Source organism: Takifugu flavidus, chromosome 7 (assembly GCF_003711565.1).
Source record: "Takifugu flavidus isolate HTHZ2018 chromosome 7, ASM371156v2, whole genome shotgun sequence".
NCBI classification, from domain to species: Eukaryota; Metazoa; Chordata; class Actinopteri; order Tetraodontiformes; family Tetraodontidae; genus Takifugu; species Takifugu flavidus.
In genome coordinates, this window is record NC_079526.1 from 11,434,122 (window position 1) to 11,440,121 (window position 6,000).

Below are 6,000 nucleotides of genomic sequence, written 5' to 3' on the forward strand. Positions count from 1 at the left end.
CGAGTCACCGTAGAAGGGTTGAAATGAGTGAAGAGGAACATGAGCGGAAAGATCTCAAGAACTGAAAGAACGCAAATTATTTTTCATTAACGCCAAATTTTTGAGGCTAGTCCAGGACCCTCACGGAGTTGGATCATCATCCAGAATAAAGAGCTAATAAAATAGGCCTACTACTACCAACACAAGTCACACTGCAGAACTTTGGAGCAGCTCTTGCTCAGCTCTGACACAAAGCCGTGCAGCATCTAAAGCCCCCGTGACGGATTCTGATTAACGTTGTTATGACACCTGAACGTCGGGAAACTCACTCGTCACACCCGACGGGAGTATTTCCGGCATAATTACAGCAGATTTGCGAACAGGACAGAGCTGACAGTCGGAAATCCCAGCGTTTCCATTCAGGTGTTGGCTAAATCTGCCGTCTCTTATCTCAGACGTGAAGGTATTTAGGACCGTTTCAGAGAGATGCAGTGCTGAGATATCAGGACGTCTTCATATTAAAACTGCCGCGTCCTCGTCACAGATGTGGACATTTGGACTCCTCCGGTGGGCACAAACCTGCTCAGAGGGACCAGATGAACACGACGGAGACCCCAGACCCTGTCCCTGACCCTCTGGAGTCCTGTGGAGAAGTTAGTTCCTCTGGCCACAATAATTTTATACATCTATGCAAATCTGCACTTGCACGCTATCTTAGATTACACGTTCAGTTTGTGAAAGCGCGTGTGGGGACGATACCGTCCAGGAGAGCACAGGTTTGTTTTGTTCTGAGGCATCGGTGGATTTGCTCCAGTTATCCCTCCGATTTCAGCCGCCCGTGATGAATCCTTCCACCCAGAGCTGCGCGGAGCAGCATTATCATAACAGAGCTTGAGCCCAGCCGATCAGATAAAAGGAGGCTGTCCCGGGTTTTGTCTTTCAGCAGGTAAACCTCAGAGGGAAACGCTAACCAAGGTGCTGAAATACCATCCAGGAACTCCTCTCCTGACCTGAATTTAATGAAGTCTGCTCCAGCGGAGGGAAGGTTTGCCCTCACGTGCTCGTTCTGCTGGTTGGAGACCAATACTTTACCGCTCTGGAAAGTTGCTAAGCATGCAGAAACGTGCACATCCAGCCATAACTTGTGTTATGTGTATTTTTGTATGTGTTTCTGTGCTCTGGCCTCTCTTCCTCTCCTCTCCTCTCCTCTCATCTCTTCCTCTCCTCTCCTTCCTCCTCCTCCCTCTCTCTCCTCTCCCTAACATGAGCCTGGTCCTGCTCAAGGTTTCTTCCTGTTAAAAGGGAGTTTTTCTTGCCACTGTGCTTGTCTGGGGTTAGCCCAGGGATTCTGGAAAGCGCCTAGAAACAATTTTGATTGTAAAAGACGCTAAATAAATAAAGATTGATTTGATTTGATTTGATGTGCACGTTAGCATCAGCGGCAGAATTTACAGCTTTAACATGTGTGAAGTGCAAGTGATGCAACCAGCAGTAACGTAAATACAGATGTTTTATAGAAGACAGATGGTTACCATGGCAAATTACCATGACAAATATTAGGCTTATTATTATTAATTTTAAAATAACAACAACAACAATAATGTAATTAAAAACACCTGTTGTTGAGGGTTAAAAAGAATTTAAACAAACAATAATGACTAATGTACATGAAAATGATAAAAATACAATAGTATAAATGCACACAGTAAACAGACTAGAAATGCAGAATATTCTGAATAATAAATGATGCAGTGTGGGGGTCTGGGGGTCTAAGGGTCTGGGTTCTGGGTTTGGGGGTCTGGGGTTCTGTGGTTCTGTGGTTCTGGGGGTCTTTGGGTGTGGGGGTCTGCTTTAAAGGTGAGCAGCAGTGTTTTGAAGATGACACATGATGGTGGATGGGAAGCCAGTGTAGCTGGTGTGATGTGACAGGTGGGGGTGGTGTTCTGGAGCTTAAGGAGATTTGAGGGGGAGGTCAAAGAACAGGAGGAAGGTGAACCTGGGGGGGAGCCTATATATAGGGGAAGGGGACAATCAGAGACAAGTGAGACACATGAGGACAATTAGCATCAAGGGAGACAAGAAGGAGATGGGAGAAGAATGGAAGGAAGACATGCACATCTATCTATCTATCTATCTATCTATTCTATCTATCTATCTATCTATCTATCTATCTATCTATCTATCTATCTATCTATCTATCTATCTATCTATCTATCTATCTATCTATCTATCTATCTATCTATCTATCTATCTATCTATCTATCTGTCTAAGTGAACAGCAACATTCAGGCTCTAGCTCATGATATATGTTTAGGATTCATGGCTGCTGCTGGGTTTATCCCCTGGAACTAATAAAGACTGACTGATAATGTTTAATTATGAAGCATTACAAATTATTTTACAAGAAAGAGCTGCTGAGGTAATTCAGTCTGACATGCAAGGCCAAATGATGCACTGGAGAGGGAGGGAAAAAAGAATAGATTATGGAGAAAACAATTTGCTTTATCACATAAATGGTGGCGGTTAATCTCTCTTGGTAAATTACCTGAGTGGAAACGGCCGAAAATGAACAGGGAAATAAAATGTGTAAACGGAGGCTGTGATAAACAGACATTTGGAAGGTTTATTGGTTAATGAACTACTTCTGATTCGCTTGTTGAATGTAAATCCCATCACTGCTGCCATTGTGGTCCAGATGAAGAACCCAACCCAGGATAGAATCAGTCTGACTATAAATCACCGGGCAGCTCCTCCAGAACCCCACCTATAGATTTACCTATACGCTCATTAGTAAGATGGTGGGAAATTCAATGCTACAAACAAACTCAGCAAAAGCTGATTCTTAACATTAAGATGGATTATAAGGAGCTGAAGGACCACAGTTGGAGGGGGGGTAAACATTGGAAGGAAATTAAGGTTTCTGGAGACACCAGCCTTCCAACAAGCCATATTTGGGACTTCCACACCCATCAGCGCATGAGCAGTATAATAGCCTGTCTCTGTCTTCATGACCTCTTGACCTCCAGCATCAAAACTCACCGCGGGCCCGTTCCTCACATTTGTCCTCGCGCAGGTGAGCTGCGGTGATTGAGGCCTGATGTTTCCTGCTTGCTGCACACGATCCGGAGAGGAGGCTCGGTCTCGGCGCGAGTGGCTCGTAATTAAAACTCCCTCGCTTCTTGGCAGCTGTCCTGTGACAACCTTCTAATGGATTCTGCACCGGCGCTTCGGCAAACACCTGTCGCCCCCTGGAAAGACGGCGCTCGGCCTGCCTGCTCCTTTTATATTTCAGTCATTATTTCATTACTCATGCTGCGCTTACATTCTGTCTTGCCTCGGGCACCCCGCCGTGCACTCTCTCTCTCTCTCTCTCTCTCTCTCTCACTCAGCGCCGCCGCCCACACATACGTGCGTTAACATGCACAAACTCGTGTCATTAGCCTAAAGAGCAAGTAGGATATGAAGAATGAATGTGGCATCGGTTTAAGATTGTAAGAAATGTGTGTCGGGGTGGAATACACACGGAGACGGAGGGACAGAGGTAGAGGGGGATAAAGGGTGAGGGTTCGGCCGGGAATGAGTCGTGGCCACATTAGCACAAAGCTTCCCCAGCTCTTCTCAAATGGCACAAAACATCAGAAGCTGCTTTTTATTCGGAGGATTCATCTTTTGTGCTTTTTATACATTTTCAGACAAGATCAGCAGTCATTACTGCATTTTACATCCAGTCATTACTGCTGATCTTGCTGGTTCTCAGACCTTTTCAGGGCTGCAGCGGCCCGGCGTGCCGGCTTCTGCCCATGATGGACTCCCTGGCGCTCTGGAGGGGCTGTAGAGAACTGCCTCTGCCTTCAAGTGCTCTCCAGCTCCTTGTTCTTGGGCCACCTCTATCCCACTGGTACCTCCACAGCCTCACTTTTCCAGTGCTCACAGCTCGGCCGTGTGTTGCGTTTCTGTCAGGACGCTGGTTCTCAGACCTTTACTGTAACAGGTTTTTCTTTTTTACTTCCTTCTGTCTGCGTGGGTTTTGTAAGCCCGATATCACTTCCTGGACTTTTCATGAATTGTTTTGTCATTATCTGAGAAACCCTGGGATTTTATTTTTAAAAAAATCATTATTTAACTTTGGATCCCACGATTGTGATGTTTGGTTGTGGAATTAGTGTCACCTCGTCAGACTTGAAAACGTGAAACCCTAAAATCCTACGTCACTTTAATGCAACACTGGGCTGCGCATTTTATTACAAAACGTGTAAGGAAAAAAAGTTTAAATCTTTAATTTACTGTCCATTTCCGTGATTTACATTATTTTAATAAGCGCCCAGCTGCCCGCCTACCTGCTGACTGTTAAAGTCCGGAAAACTCCAACTGCAAAAGACTAAAATAAGAGTGTCACTGTGCTTGAATGAATATGCGTCTTTTGTAAGGAATTCAACTTATTGAAGGAATAACTGACAGCACACACACAAGAACACACACCCACACTGAAATTTGCATAGCCATTGCTGACAATCGGAAAAAGCTGAATCACTGGTGTGCTAGCCAAATCCACTGCACGATGAGGTGTAACCACTGCCAACCCATTTATTTTCCGTCTGAACCACTGGATGGTCCTGTCGTCAGAGTGTCATCACCTGCTTCTTCAGCTAGCTGGAATCATTGAAAATTGCTTTTTCAGCAGCCACCTGACCGCATTGCCCGGCGCTTCACCCTGACTCGGGGGGGGGGGGGGGCACTATGGGTCCATAAGAAGCTGACATTGAGACATAAACAGAATAAAGCTGATTATTAGAAGTACTGACTGAATAATCCTTTTTTCTAGTTGTAAAATTAAAATTGTTGCATTTTAAAATAGTTTACAGTTAAAAAACAGAAGATAGAAGTAGAAAAACCTCAAGTTAAAGTTGTCCAAAAAGTGTATGAAAAAGCATTGACGTTGTTTTTATTTGCTACTTCTGTTAAACCATCTGTTGGGATGAACTTCTTCCCAGAGGCCGGAGTTGTCTCTGGTGGGGGTGTGAGGCATCGAGGATGACGTTCCTCGCTCGGCTTATACGGGGCTTTGATGTAATATCCTGAATCGGTGGGAAGAGAAGACCCTGTGATCATCTCTGCTGTCTTCAACGGCCTCCTCACGCTCTTCCAGGCCGCACCTCACAGAGAGGCAGCTGGTCAGGATGTTCTCTTGGGTGCTCTTGTAGAAGGTGCTGAAGATGGGTGGGGGAAGGTGGGATCTCCTCATTAACCACAGGAAGAGCTGCACCCCTTTACCAGTGATGTGGTGTTCACAGAGTAGGCGATGGAGTCTGTGATGTGCACCCCCAAAAACTCGGTGCTGCTGATCACCTCCACAGCTGAGTTGTTAACGAAGACAAGAGGGTGTCTGGGCTGGTTCGTCCTCAAGTCGTTGATGATCTCTCTGGCTTTGTCCACGTTCAAGATCAGGTTGTTCTTCCTGCCCCGGTTCACCAGCTGCCCACCTCCTCTCTATAATCATCATTATCCCCATTGAGGCCCACTACTGTCGTGTCACCGGCAACCTTCACAATGTGGTATGTGGCAGAGGGTGATTCTAAAGGGCACTGAAGCGAACTGGGTCAAATGTGGGGGTGAGTCATGGAGGTGACATGAGCATTCACCAGTCTCTTGAAGTACTTGCCCATTATGGGCGCAAGTGCGACGGGCTGGTATTCATCGGAACGAGATTGTAGATTTCTTCGGCACAGGAATGATCGAGGTCTGGCAGGTGTTTGTTTCCGAGTTGCAAACTGTAGGACTGTTGTCCTTATTAAGGCTGACGATGCAGTGGGAAATGCCCATAGCCTCCTTACTGCTAGCGCTGGGGGTAGTGAAGCTCACCACATTAAATTCCCCGAGCATGTAAAAGGGCGTAAAGTTCAGTCGGAATCTCAGTCATGTCAGCAGAACTTTGAGACAAGTCGTTGTTGCTGTTGTGAGTTGCAGAAGTTGCTGTTGTGTGATGTAGATACACAGCCCCCCAGTATATCAATTTATCACCAC